Below are 16,173 nucleotides of genomic sequence, written 5' to 3'. Positions count from 1 at the left end.
GACCTATTGTATAGCTTAAATTATACACCCCTGATTAGAAAATTAAAAGAAGATTTAAAAGCTTGGTCTAAATTACCCTTATCACTCACTGGCAGGGTTAACACATTTAAAATGATAATGTTCCCAAAAATATTGTATTTAATTCAAAACGTTCCCATCCCGATGTCAAAGAAAGACATCAGAGAGGTCTCGGTGGCGGTAAGGCAATTTATATGGAATAATAAGAAACCAAGAATAGCTATGGATAAATTATATTTACAAAGAGATATGGGTGGATTAGCTCTCCCAAACTTGGAACATTACAACTGGATAATGTTAAGTAGGATAGTGGTAGAATGGATAACAGGGGTCTCGTACTTCACAATTCCAGAAATTGAAAGGAATTTCTGTATGCCACATAACTTGGTGAATTTGATACACTGCCCATGGCGAAGACTGCCAACAAATATTAAAAATATAAAAACTATTGTAAATCCCATCATAGCTTGGCAGAAGTTGTGTATTATCTTAGGAATAGAATATAAGATGTCCAAATATTTATTAATACAAAATAACTTAGCTTTCCCAGGGGGCTTTAATTCCACTGTTTTTCAGAGCTGGGGGGCCAAAGGGTTAGAATTTATTTGGCAAATACTAGATAAAGAAAGAAAGACTGTTAAATCATTCGACTCTTTGAAAACTGATTTCCACATAGATAATAGAGATTTTTTCGCCTATCTCCAGGTCAGGCATTATGCTCAGCAATTGATCAGGGAAAATGGGTGGAATTGGGGATGGGAAAAAATTGAATCATGGATAAAAATGGTTATGCATGGAGTGAGTTCAATTTCACCCTAGTATAAACTCATCTCTGTTAAAGAAGGTCTAAATAACTTAGGTAATATAACAAATAGATGGAGTCCCTTCATTACCGAATTAGGCGAGTCTAATGAAAAGATAAAAGAATCAATCTCCCAAGTGGCTAAAACAACAATATCCGAAACCTGGAGAGAAGCTCACTTAAAGTTATTATACCGCACTTACTACACGCCAGAGAGGGGCGCGAAGTGGGGTAATACACAATTTAATAAATGTCCTAAATGCAGTCAAACTGAAGCGGATTTAATACATATGATTTGGGAGTGCCCTATAATTAGACAATTCTGGCTTAAAATTGAGTTTTGGCTACGTAAAATACTAAAGAGATCTAGTATCTTTACATTAGAACACATAATACTTTTACTAAGGGTCAAAGAATGGGGGGAAAACTGGAGATTTATAAATATTTCAATACTTGCGGCTAGAAGTATAATCTTCAGAAATTGGAAGAATAGTAAAAAACCTAATTTTGTAGACTGGAAAAATTTTCTGATAAAACAAGCTATTATTGAACAATTTGATATTCAAGAATTGAATGATTTTACTAGCAGAGAATATAGGAAGAAATGGGAAAAATTGATACATTCCCTCCCAAACACTATACAAGAACAATTCTGGTATTCTTTTAGGAAAACAGCCGAAACCTAAGAGGAAGCTGTAGTGCGAGTGGTGTGGGGGCCGGGGGAGAGAGATTATATACATCTAATTTATATTTTTTTTCTTTTTTTTTTTTTTTTTTTTTCTTCTTGTCTGTCTGAGTGTTTGTATGTCAGTTCTGTTTTTTTTTTTTTTTCGGTTTAGGGTAGGGTGATATGAGGGAATAAAATTATCCTAATATAAGTAGAGAACGTAGGATGGCTTACACTGTATGAAATAACGTTGGATAAAAAGTAAGCTTTAGGATTAAATCACAAGGGCTTAGGTTGTATAAAGCGGGAAATGGTTTTACACCTTGCATGGTGAAAAGCGGGCCTGAACGAAAGGCTGTTCATTTGTTTATTATTTACATTCGGTAATGCACCCTGCGAGGTGAAAGGTAAGCCCAATTGAGAGGCCATGTATTTATATTTTTGGATTATAAATAAAATATTTTAAAAAAAAAAAAGTATGGGGAAGATGGCAGATCTATATCCTCCCGCGGTCACCTGAGCCTGGGGTTTCGAATATATTGCACAAATAGCTGTCATGAAGGTGCCCTCAAATCCCATTCTACCCAGCACCTTGGTCATGTAATTCCAGTCAATTCTGTCGAACGCCTTCTCTGCATCCAGCGATAGCAGCAGAGAAGGCGTCCCCTGTCTTTCTAGATGATAGATAATGTTAGTAATTCTGCGAATGTTGTCTGGGGCTTCCCTAATACCTTTTTTAAATAATTTCAAATCCTGATTTATTAATGAGATAGGGCGATAGTTTTTACATCTTTTATGGTCTCTATCGGGTTTGGGGATCACCACTATTTTTGCTAACTGTAACTCACTCGGGAGAGAGTTCCCTTCTAAGATATAATTACAGAATTTAGTCAGATGTGGTATTAATGTGCCACAAAACAATTTATAATATTCTCCTGTGAAGCCGTCGGGGCCTGCTGCTTTACCCGGTTTAAGGTCTTTAACTGCTTTCACTACTTCCAGGGTGGTGATTGGGGCATTTAGACTATCTCTTTGCTCTATGGTGAGAGCTTTTAATGGGCAAGTGGAGAGGAATTCTTCGGTATTTTTATCTGTTTCTGTGTTGTGAAGGACTTTTTCTCCATCATAAAGTTTGCTATAGAAAGTGGCGAATGTGTCTACAATCTCTTGTGGGTCCGAAGTCATTGTCCCTTGTTCTGTTTCTATCGTAGGGATGAATCATGCTTTGCCCCTCTCCCTAATCTTGTGTGCCATACATTTATCTGGTTTATTGGCATAAATGAAATAGTGTGCCTTTAATTTTTGGATTGCCCTTGCTGCCTGAGAGTTTAAGATTTTCGCCAACATGATTTTCTTGGTTTGGAGGGTCTGTAGTGTCGTCTCTTTCCCCGTTACCTTGTGTCGTCCCTCAAGCGTTTCTATCTCTTTGTGTAACTGTTCCAGTAATTGTCTATTTTGGCGCTTTAATCTGGCACTTTCCTGTATCAATTGTCCCCTGACCACCGCCTTATGTGCTGCCCATGTGTTTATAGGGTTAGTTGTGGTGTCTATATTTATCCCCCAGTACTCCACCAGCGACTGCAGAATCTTATCATGTCTTTGTGGGTTTTTCATAAGATTTGGGTCAAAGGTCCATGATCTTTTCCTTTTGGTATCTTGCATCCCACTCAACTCAAATAGTAAAATAGAGTGGTCTGACCACACACATGCGTGTATATTTGAGATCTGCAGCAATGGGAGAAGTGCCTGGCTAACATATATGTAGTCCAATCGTGTGTAGGTTTTATGAGCCATGGAGTAAAACGTGGTGTCGTTTGTAGCCCCATATAGTGAATGCCAGGAATCCAACAAGGAGTGCGGTGATAGAGATTCCTGTATCGACTTAACTACTCTGTTATGTCTGTGTTGTTTATTGGATAAGGAAATATATTTAGTCGCTACTTGTGGGGCCATAGTTATATTGAAATGGTTTGGGACCATTGGGTTAATAGAAGGGATATGTGTCTGAAGAAATCATGTTGATTGTCATTGGGGGCATAAATATTGCATAGGGTCACCTCAGTATATAGCATTTTACCTCTGACTATCAGGTATCTACCTTCCGGGTCTGCTAAAGTGCTTTCAAGAGTAAAGTCGACAGAGGAATGTATAAGAATTGAAACTCCTCTCTTTTTTGTGTCTGCGGTGGCATGGTAATGTGTGCGAAAGTGTTTTGTCCAGTATTTTGGGATATTAGTTTTAAGGAAATGTGTTTCCTGGAGAAACAGGATATTGGCGTTTAGGCGTGTATATTGGGACATAGCTATCCTTCTTTTGGGATCGGTGTTGAGCCCTCTGACGTTGTGTGACACTACATGTATGTTGCCAGACATTGTGTTCTGGATGTGTGGTGCTCATCATTTATTACCTTCAGATAGGATGTCCTTCTCGACATAATGTTAATCTTCGGAGTTAGGGTTCCACAGGGGCGCGCCGCAGAGATGTCACTAGGAGGAGAAAAAACAATTGGGGGGGAAAACATGTCCCATTATTAAGAGATGAAACTGAAACGCTATCTCCAGCAATGGGATTGAACATTTGAAAAAACACAAAACAATAACCTGTAAACAGTTGCTTGTTCCTCATTTATCCCTTTATGAAAAGGGAGGGCTGGGAGGGCCCATCTAGATATATCAGCATTTGTATTAATAATCAAATAAAAGAAAAGAGATAGAAGGCATTGCAAGACATTAGATATATAAAACATTAATGTAAGCCTAAAACCACGCCTCTAGTAGGCCACATTACTGTATGAAACTTTGTCTGCAATGTTGAAATGTCAATTAGGAGCCATACACAACTGTGTCCCTCCCCATCTCCTTCCACTCCATGGGTATCTTGGTATTGGAGACCTCCAGAGGAAGTCTATTTTTCTTTTGGTTATGTTCTTTTTTGCCTTGCTCTAGAGTCCCCAGTCTCAAAAGGCTGATGGAAGGGATTCTGATTAAAGTTCTTTATCTCTAAGTTCCTTTGTCCTCCTTTTCTGATATCTTGATTTGTGCCACTTAGATTGATCCTCTGTGCGTATAGATAATGGTTGAGGTGCTGAGGTTGGTTCCCTCTCAGGTAGCGAGGGAGTATCGAGGCCTAATGCCTCACACACTTCGGGGATGTCTTCAGGTTCCTTAATCGTTATGATTTTAGTGTCCTTTGTTATGATTAATGCGAAAGGGAAACACCATCTGTATTGTATCTGCTTTTGTCTCAGCAGAGAGGTAAGGGGACGTAGAGCACTTCGCCTCTGCAGAGTCCGAAGACTCAAGTCTTGATAAAATTGGATCACGTTGCCTTGAAATTTTAAGGTGGGTTGCTTTCTAGCTGCCTGGAGAATCTTCTCTTTGTCTGGGAAAAAGGTCATTTTGATCACGACATCTCTTGGAGGGAGGCCCACCTTTGGTCTGGCTTTTAGCGCTCTGTGAGCTCTTTCAACATGGAAGGTGTAGTCTGGAGGTGAGTTTGTGATCTGGGTAAAAAGCTGTGTTAGATAAGCCGGAAGTTCTGTCCCTGTTATTTCCTCTGGAACCCTTTTCAGCCTAAGGTTTTTTCTTCTGCTTCTGTTCTCCAGGTCATCTAATTTGTCCTGGAACTCCATTAATTGTTGTTGTTGTGTTGAGACCGTCTGAGATATTTCATCCACATTCTCAACCATGGCATCCTTTTGGTCTTCGAGTGTATCTATCCTGTTTCCCATGTCTGTTAAGTCAGATTTAATCTCTGAAATCTCTGAAGTTGTCAGCAATGTCTTTTTTTGATACCAGGGTCTGTAGGTCAGCTTTAGTTAGTGGGGAATCATTCTCCAGTTGTTGTATGGAGTCAAGGTCTGAATCCTCACCCTCCTCCATGTCTTTATTGGATTTGGTAGATTGCGAGGATTTGAAGAAAGAGGACACTGAAGAGGGTTTAGTAGTTGATTTATCACCTTTCATTACTCTCCTTGAAGACATTATGTTGTTGAGAGGTGTGTTCCTTAGTATTATGTTGTATAGTAGGATTCTATCTGTGAGAGATCGTAGTTAGATTCTTAGTTATCTGGGTCTTTACATGTGGCGTTGTTGCGATTTTGTGGAGGACGTATGGATGTTAATATTCCATGGGTTCAGCAAGGCTCAGCCTTCCTTGTGCATTATTCATCTAGATGGGTGCTTCCTCCCGGAACTGTCATATAGCTTACATATCTAAGGACTGCCTTGTAGCTACCTTCACTTGTAGGATTAGTATGACAACCAAACTAGAGTTCTGCAACCGGTATTCCTTTTGCTCCCTCTTTCACCCCCCAGAGGGCTTAGCTGTTTGGTATTGTCCTTCTCCCCAGGGCAGTTGTCCTCACAGGACGATCACGGGAAAGGGTATAGGGGGTATGACCTGTCCCCTCTAAGGAGTGACAGGAAAAGGGAGGGGAGAAGGCACTAAAAGTTTCTGTCGTCTGGGTGTTGTTAAACTGAGTTGCAGGGTCTGGTTGTGTTTGTTTCACAGTAAATAATATCCTTATTATGTGAAGAAGGAAATAAGTACCATAGCTGTGCAAAGTTCCTATTTCAGCCTAGTAGTATGCACGTCTTATCAGCTTTCAGTTGCTTATTAAGATGCGTTCCAGTGAATAATTAGTCCTCAGATGTTTTATTTTTTAGAGATGGTTATGTTTATATTTCCCAAGTGTATTTCAGGGCTGTGAGAAGTGGTTTTTCTGCAAAGGTGCAAAGATATGCGTTGAATGCTGATAGGAAAAGTTTGTGTACAAACTAATAAATTATACAGAGGCAACAACCCATGTAAGGCACATCTATGTTTGTAGTTGCGGTAAAAAGTTCACTTATCACAAGTTGTGCCGTGTATATATATGTTGACCTATAATATATCCCTTTAATATGTGTTAGGAGGCCTCCGGTGTTGGACACTCTTACACTGGCTTCTTATTTCCCCTCTCTTGTCTGTTTAACAGTCACTTTGTGGTGTTATAGGGATTATCTATCTCCAGCCAAGATGGCGTATTTTCGCGCCACTAGCTTCCTCCCTGCAGAACCCAGTCAGCTAGGCCGGTACACCTCCCTCAGACCTCCGGTTCGGCTCACCTGTTAATTGCGGGGAGGTGTATGTATTTTCAGGTGGTCTTACCCCCTCACTCTTTATCTCACCCCGGGTCGGAGTTACCACTGTCCTGTCTCTCGCTCTTGTCGTTACCGCGGCGTCAGCCGCAGCAGCCCCGGAGCGGGGTCCCGACCCTCTGGGGTCACAGGTCTGCTAGGTGGTCTGGAGTGAGTCGGCGGATGCCGGGTAGACCCACTGTGTGTATGTTGTCGGCGGTGATCGATTGGTGGCGGTTGTTCTCACTAATTTACCGGTACAGTCTAAATTCTATCCAAATGTATGACCGGGTGGTTGGGTCACTAGTAGACTCACTCTTGGTGGTAGGTCAGAATGTTTTTGACCACTTTAGTGTGGTTTTTACAGCTAAAATTGGGCACTTTGTCAGGAGCTTCTGTTAAATGCTGCTGTTCAGTTCGGTAGTTAACTCCGCCTCCCCCTGCCATGTCCCTTTAAAGGGACAGTCTACACCAGAATTTGTATTGTTTAAAAAGACAGATAATTCCTTTATTGCCTATTCCCCAGTTTTGCATAACCAACTCTATTATATTAATGTACTTGTATGTAAGCCTCTGCAGACTACCCCACTTATTTTAGTTCTCTTGACAGAATTGCATTTTAGCCAATCAGTGCTGGCTCCTAGGTAACTCCACAAGTGTTAGCACAGTCTAGTGGTGAAAAACTGTCAAAATTATTTCAAATAAGAGGCAGCCTTCAAGGTATAAGAAATTAGCATACCTAGGTTTAGCTTTCAACTAAGAATACCAAAAGAACAAAGCAAAATTGATGATAAAAGTTAATCGGAAAGTTGCTTAAAATTACATGCCCTATCTGAATCATGAAAGTTTATTTTGGACTATACTGTCCCTTTAAGTAAAATAGGCAGCTTAAAAAGGAAGGTGGTGCTCTCCCTAACAGATTTCCCTGTGTCTATAGGTTACCTATTCTGTTCATTAGTAAAACTCTCTTTGGACCTTACCAGTTTAGGGGGTGTAAATAAACCATGGATAGTTACACAGCTACTGGTGATCAGAACGAGACATAGGAATGTCATGTCTAAGCTAATTAGTTAAAGAGACATAACTATTTGTTATACAGTTGACAGGTATGTGCTTAAATGAGGTCAACCAAAACTGTAGTCATTTGTTTAATTGATCTATCATATCAATGTTCAATAATACAAATCAGATAATAGCATCACACAGATGAACAATCATAGATGTGGCATCTTGACAAACTATTAATATGCTAGTGGATGGGTCTGAAAACTAAAATAATTGATAGCATTCCAAACCTTTAAGTTCTTATGTTATATATATATATATTTTTTTTTTAAATAAATTTTTTATTGAGGTATTTGCATAAAATATATATAAAACACAATACACCTTTTTGTCAACAGAACAGGATACAAACATGAGTAACCAAAACATTTCGACATCTGTATAAAACGTTGACTAAAGGCTAATGAGACCTCTTTTTTTTTTTTCAATAATATATCATATATAGCTGACCAGTTAGAAACATAGTTTTAATCCCCATGGATCAAAAGTATAGAAGATAGAAGATATCTGATGGTCAGGAGTCTAGCTAGAAACTTCGAAAGGAGCGTGAAAACGCATGTAGACAAGGGGGAAGAGGATATTCAGCGGGTAAGCACCGCTATCTTATAGTAGGGAAAGGGCGGAGGGCGGAGCCATATGCATATAACAAAATTTTTGGAGACTTGGAGGGGGCTTTTAGTCCTGTCGATGAAGGGGATTAAATGGACCATGGGGCTGGATTAATTATCTACACATTGTTAGCTATTCACACACATAGTGGGGGTATATATGAAGGCTAAATGACCAATCGATAAGCAGATAATGCATGTTACACAAATTTCTTAAATTAAATGAGATAGAAGGCTCTGGCAATATGGATGTTTTATAAATATAGGGAAGTGAAGTGCGGAGTAGGCCAGGGGGCTAAGATAGCATATGTTAGGATTAAGTACTAAGAGTGTGCCAAAAACTGAAATCATATCTAAACTAGCAAGGGAAGGGGAGTCATTTACAATGTAGGGCAGGACTATCTATTGAGGTAGATTCTTACGCAGAGGATTTAAAAAAAAGAGAAATACCTTGGGAACTCATATATTATATCAGAACATAAAATATTAACTAAACTGAATTATTATTTATAGTGGGCAAATAAATTACATTAGAACAATAGAGGCTAACACCAAGGCCAGCACATGCAACCTAGAGAGCTTTTGAACCCGACAGAGATAGATTAATGCTATATTTTCTAAGTTCTAAAATATATAATGGAGACATTTACACTAGGAAAAGCTCAGGCATTAACAAATAGTGAACTAGTACATAAAACACAATAGGATGGGAGATTCCCTGACCTATTTTTACTAGGTTATGCTAACAATCTAACTGAACCCTTCTAGAAAGAAGTGCTTCACTATGGCCTAGATTTGGAGTTTGGCGGTAGATGGGCTGTTAACGCTCCGCCAATAGAATGCGAGCTCAATCTGATAGGCTGATTGGATCAGCCAATCGGATTGAACTTGATTCTGAATCAGAAAATTCCTACCTTAATTCCGATTGGCTGATAGAATCCTATCAGCCAATCGGAATTCGAGGGACGCCATCTTGGATGACGTCCCTTAAAGGAACAGTCATTCGTCGTTCAGTCGTCGGGCCGGATGGATGTTCCGCGCTGGAGGTCTTCAGGATCCTGCCGCTTCGCTCCGGATAGAAGACCATAGAAGATGCCGCCTGGATGAAGACTTCAATCGGATGGAAGATCCTCTTCTGCCCCGCTTGGATGAAGACTTTGACCGGATCATGGACCTCTTCAGCCCCCCGCTTGGGCTCGGATCAGGACATCGGAGGAGCTCTTCAGGACGGATTGGTGAACCTGGATGGTGAAGACAAGGTAGGAAGATCTTCAGGGGCTTAGTGTTAGGTTTATTTAAGGGGGGTTTGGGTTAGATTAGGGGTATGTGGGTGGTGGGTTGTAATGTTGGGGGGGGGGTATTGTATGGTTTTTTTTACAGGCAAAAGAGCTGAAATTCTTGGGGCATGCCCCGCAAAGGGCCCTGTTCAGGGCTGGTAAGGTAAAAGAGCTTTTACCTTTTTTAATTTAGAATAGGGTAGGGAATTTTTTATTTTGGGGGTCTTTGTTATTTTATTAGGGGGCTTAGAGTAGGTGTAATTAGTTTAAAATTGTTGTAATATTTTTCTTATGTTTGTAAATATTTTTTTAGTTTTTGTAACTTAGTTCTTTTTTATTTTTTGTACTTTAGCTAGTTTATTTAATTGTATTTATTTGTAGGAATTGTGTTTAATTAATTTATTGATAGTGTAGTGTTAGGTTAATTGTAGGTTATTGTAGGTAGTTTATTTAATTAATTTATTGATAGGGTAGTGTTAGGTTTAATTATATCTTAGGTTAGGATTTATTTTACAGGTAAATTTGTTATTATTTTAACTAGGTAACTATTAAATAGCTATTGTACCTGGTTAAAATAATTACCAAGTTGCCTGTAAAACAAATATAAATCCTAAAATAGCTATAATATAATTATAATTTATATTGTAGCTATATTAGGATGTATTTTACAGGTAAGTATTTAGCTTTAAATAGGAATAATTTATTTAATAAGAGTTAATTAATTTCGTTAGATTTAAATTATATTTAATTTAGGGGGGTGTTAGTGTTAGGGTTAGACTTAGCTTTAGGGGTTAATCCATTTATTATAGTAGCGATGAGCTCCGGTCGGCAGATTAGGGGTTAATAATTGAAGTTAGGTGTCGGCGATGTTAGGGAGGGCAGATTAGGGGTTAATACTATTTATTATAGGGTTAGTGAGGCGGGTTAGGGGTTAATAACTTTATTATAGTAGCGCTCAGGTCCGCTCGGCAGATTAGGGGTTAATAAGTGTAGGCAGGTGGAGGCGACGTTGAGGGGGGCAGATTAGGGGTTAATAAATATAATATAGGGGTCGGCGGTGTTAGGGGCAGCAGATTAGGGGTACATAGGGATAACGTAGGTGGCGGCGCTTTGCGGTCGGAAGATTAGGGGTTAATTATTTTAAGTAGCTGGCGGCGATGTTGTGGGGGGCAGGTTAGGGGTTAATAAATGTAATACAGGGGTCGGCGGGGTTAGGGGCAGCAGATTAGGGGTACATAAGTATAACGTAGGTGGCGGTCGGCAGATTAGGGGTTAAAAAATTTTAATCGAGTGGCGGCGATGTGGGGGGAGCTCGGTTTAGGGGTACATAGGTAGTTTATGGGTGTTAGTGTACTTTAGGGTACAGTAGTTAAGAGCTTTATGAACCGGCGTTAGCCCAGAAAGCTCTTAACTACTGCTATTTTCCTGCGGCTGGAGTTTTGTCGTTAGAGCTCTAACGCTCACTTCAGAAACGACTCTAAATACCGGCGTTAGGAAGATCCCATTGAAAAGATAGGATACGCAATTGACGTAAGGGAATCTGCGGTATGGAAAAGTCGCGGCTGAAAAGTGAGCGTTAGACCCTTTAATCACTGACTCCAAATACCAGCGGGCGGCCAAAACCAGCGTTAGGAGCCTCTAACGCTGGTTTTCACGGCTAACGCCAAACTCCAAATCTAGGCCTATATTATTGGAATATCTGAGCCTGTCGTGTAGAGAGATTTTCTTCAGTTATTTAGTTCTGCTATAGCTCCTAAGAACACAGCCATGTATCATGTAGTAGATTGTGGCACAGTATGTTTCCTAAAGCTGCATAACCCAGCACTCATAGAAACCTATTAGCATCTACATTGGTTGCCCTAACTCCATATTACAGTCTACTTGTAGGTGGCTATGTGGAAGATTGAATATAGGCGAAGTCTATAATACTGACATGGTGAGCCCAAAACAGCAACCATTAGGCATTTAAAAATATCTAAACCTAAAAATTAGAATGTATGGTTCTTGTGGGTGAAGAGCTAGTAGGGGTACATGTGTAGACATAATTGAAGTTATATCCTCCAAATAAGATAATATAGCGCCAGCGTGGGCTGTCTAAATTATGAACCAGCAATACTGTATAGACATGGGCCTCAAGACATTAGCAAGTTAAGAGATAAACATCATTGATGCAATTGCAGATAAGCATTTAACTAGAGAATAAACACATAAAATCTAATAGCATTAGGTATATTAGGAGTAAGCGTTCCTGCAGACCACTATATCCAGTATAAGAGCACATCTAAAATGTTCTGAAATCACAGTATACATAAGGAGCTAAATAGTTGTCTTGTAACATTATAAAACATAACTGATATTATGATTAAACAGAGAGGTAGGATATAATACTATTGGAGGAAAAAGGAGATAAACTGTCTCCTATATATAGGTAGACACTAAACATTTATAAGTAGAATGTGGCAGCGTATCAGAGACCACAGTGTACATGATAACCTGAGTAGGAATGTGACAACATTATAAGGTGTAGATTGCATTGATACTGAACAACTAGAATTATGCGTTCAGTCATAGAAAGCCCTCAGTTTTACTCCTTAATGTGACAACAGTATGTCCTTGTAAATTGTATAATATCCTAATATGTTTTGTTTTCTTATTAGTATAATAGCCTAAGGAGGTTAGCTTGAAGCAGGGAATAAAAGTTAGCCAACATTAAATTAAAACACATTGCAAATATAAAATATTAGTATCATTAGCCTAACTACTAGTTTACACAAGCAGAATGGGGGCTGGAGATAAAATGACCGCGACCTGCGGGAGAGAGACACCGAAGTCAAAAACATTTCACTCATATAAGCATTACCTCTGATTTATAGAATCTGTATTATAGCTAATAGGCTGCAGAGGTAAAACAGAACGTGAACAGCACAGTACCGTTAATTTGAAATGTACATATGTATGAAGAGAGATATCCGGTTTAACTTAATATAAAGGATGAGGCTGTGTCTGATGTAGGTAAATGGAAGGGATTTAGGGATATGTACATTATGCCTGTACGAGTAAAAGAGTGGTCAGTCAATAAAGTTGAATATGAACGTGTGGAGTAGGAATCAACCTGAGCTAACAAGATCTTTCTCCAGATATGACTTAAAAGTTATTAGTCCTTAACTGTTTAGAGTGAGGAGTAGTTTGTTTATATGTCCCATAGGGTTTATCTATTTTGTCCATGGTCGCATGTAGAGTCAAATATCTTACTGTAAATCTCTAGGTGTGTATATAATATGTGGAGCACACAAAGTCTTTAATACAAGCTGCACCATATATGGAGACAAAAACAGATCTGCCTCATTAGCCTATGCCGGTTCTTCCAGCATAGATGCAACACGGGAGAACCCGCACAGGGTCCCACCGTTGTGGGGAAATAGACAGAAAGTTACTATATGGGCCAATCGTGAGTGGACACACAGGCCTTTTCGGGAGAGATCGATCTCTGCAGACATAAGTCAGTAGCGGTTCCCACCTCTGCTCATGCTTGATGAGGCGCCTTACAGAATTCTTTGCCGTTTCTTCTGTCCCATCTAGGATAATACCAGAAGGTGCTGTGAGCGATCGATATATGCGCTCTGGTCTCTGCACACCGGAGTCTTCTACACCGCACGGTGCCTCAGCAATGTTAGGGTTTGGGGACATGTGTAAGCTTAGATGAAGGAGAACACCGGTCGTCTGATACTGCAGCGCTTTGTTCTGGGTAGTCTCCGCTATACCCGTCGGGCTAGTTGTCATGTGAAGCGTGTTGTCCATTTCTAATTGCACCGAGTCCCCTCCTTCATAGCCACCTAGGATATAGATCAGGTCTCCTCCGGGCTGCTCCATCTGTGATCGTGTAAGGTAAGGCTGGGTAAGCAGCGGATCTTCTGTTAGGCCCTCCATGTGGGCCTCATATTGAGGCAGGCAAGCAGCGCCATCTTGGTTTCGTAGTTCCGTAAAGACGGACCGTAGGCTGCAGAAATGACTATCAGCTTTGTCTAATAAGCCTACCAGTAGTGTAGTTAGATGCGCAGAAATATCTTCCATCTTAGGGGTAAGAAAAGATGGCAGGAAAGGTTCCCAATCTTCAATATATTAAAGTTTTAACTTTTAGGCTCCAGGAGCCCAGCTAAGGTACGTCTGTCTCCTTTGACAGTTGGCTCCGCCCCCCATGTTTTATATTTTTAACAAAAACACACAGATTATGTGTATCGCATATTAGCATTAATGTGTATAAACTGTAAGATCAGACAGAGAACATATTGTGACAATATGACAAATTCATTAGGCATGGAATATAGCAATTAGCTGACATGAAACCTAAAAAACCTAAAATAAATTTTGGTTAAGTTTGAGTTGGTTAAAATTAAGGTGAGGCAAATTAAAGGGACATGAAACCCCAAATTTTCCTTTCATGCTTCAGCTATAGTATACAATTGTAAACAAAGTTCCAATTTACTTCTAGTATGTACTTTCTCTTATTATCCTTTGAATAAGCAGCAATGCACTTCTGGGAGCTAGCAGAACACATCAGATGAGCCAATAATTTAGGGCATATATCTTCACCAACCAATCATCAGCTCCTTTGCCCACCTAGGTATCTTTTTCAACAAAGGATATCAAGGGAACAAAACAAATTAAATGATAGAAGTAAATTGGAAAGTTGTTTAAAATATCATGCTATATTTCAATCATTAAAGAAAAAAAGTTGGGTTCATGTCCCTTTAACATAGGCCTTTCGCTACAGAATGAGTTGATTACATGGATGGAAAAATGGATTTTTGTAACCACAGGCATTTAACTCTCAAAAATAAATGTAGAACGAGTTTAAGGCCTTTTATGGAACATCCTCTCATAAGGAAACTAACACCAGTTTATGGCATCAGACACCTAATATTATAGGATCTGAAAAACCACTATACAGAAAGCATTATAAAATTAAATTATTCCAGCCTCACAAAGTAGGTTTATAAATACTCATTTATACCTCACTAAATTGCACGTGCTGCCAGACGAATCTTGGAGCCAGTTGAGGAAGGTGTTAGAACCTAATAAATACCACATAATTCAATAATAAGTGTATACATACAGAGAAAAAGGTAATATGTTGGAAAGGCTGTATCCATCATCATTAAAGGGACAATAAAGTCAAAATTAAACGTTCATGATTCAGATAGAGCATGCAATTTTAAGAAACTTTGTATTTTACTCCTATTATCATTTTTCCCCCATTCTCGTGGTATCTTTATTTGAATGTAAGCTTAGGAGCCAGCCCATTTTTGATTCAGTACCTGGGTACCGCTTACTGATTAGTGTCTAAATGTAGCCACCAATCAGCAAGAGCTACCCAGGTGCTGAACCAAAAATGGACAGACTTCTAATCTTAACTTCTTGTTTTTTCAAATAAAGATACCAAGAGAACAAAGAAAATTTGATAATAAGAGTAAATTAGAAAGTTGCTTAAAATCGCATGTTCTATCTGAATCATGAAAGTTTAATTTTGACTAGACTGCCCCTTTAAAAGGAAATGAAACCAACATGTTTTCTTTCATGATTCAGACAGAGCATATATTTTTAAATAACTTTCAAATTTACTTATTTGATCAAATTCTCTTTGTTGTCTTGGTATCCTTGTTTTGAAAAGCATACCTAGGTATGCTCAGAGCAGTAATGCACTACTGGGAACTAGCTGATTGGTGGCTGCACATATATACTCCCAGTAGTGTATTGCTAATCCTTCAACAAAGAATATCAAGAGATTCAAGCAAGTTTGGTAACAGAAGTAATTTCAGAAGTTGTTTAAAGTTGTATGCTCTATCAGAATCATGGAAATATTAACTTTGTGAAAATACCACATAGCCAACTTTCTTTCTCCACTAAATCATAAAAAATGAGAAATCCATTGCATCTAAACAAATTCTGTCACATGCAAACTGGTTGAAATAAAAATATATGGACTTCAACATGGGCCCTCAGATCATCACCTGCAACACTTTATAAATCCACATACATAACTCAAATCAGAGGTTTGACCCTTGGCCTATTTCCCTCTGCCCATTACAGGATAGGCCATGCCAAATCATCTTACAGTCACCAGCAGATCTTTACATACATAACTTAACTTGAAAGAACACATAAAAATGGCAACATGTCTCACATATTATCCCATTGTGAGTATCATTGAGCTTTCTGTCCCCAGCTGCAACATCTCTATTTGGCACCTTTCAACTTCCAGAAATCCACTCTGGCTTTCTCCCCAGCAAGTTTTCAGCATAGACAGCACACTGCAATAGCCTAGCCTGCAATAGCTCCAGGTTCACATGGTGGACCTACTAACCAGGAGCCTTGTCTCATTACCTGCAATCTTTCAAAGGACTGTTTACAGAGACAGCATTGACCCCAGCAGAAGCCCCCCGTGCCAACATCAAGACCACCACACCATCCAAAGTAAACTACCATCTCCACTGCATGAAAGTTGGCTCACCTATTTTTGAATTAGAAGAGTTGTATGGTAGTAAGGAACCTTCAGGGCTTCACAGAACTTCTGTTCGTATTTCATCAAGGTCTTACCAATCAAATGAGCTCCTCTGAG

This window comes from Bombina bombina, chromosome 4, assembly GCF_027579735.1.
Source record: "Bombina bombina isolate aBomBom1 chromosome 4, aBomBom1.pri, whole genome shotgun sequence".
Lineage (NCBI taxonomy): Eukaryota > Metazoa > Chordata > Amphibia > Anura > Bombinatoridae > Bombina > Bombina bombina.
The sequence above is the reverse complement of the archived record's forward strand: the minus strand, read 5'-3'. Positions refer to the sequence as shown.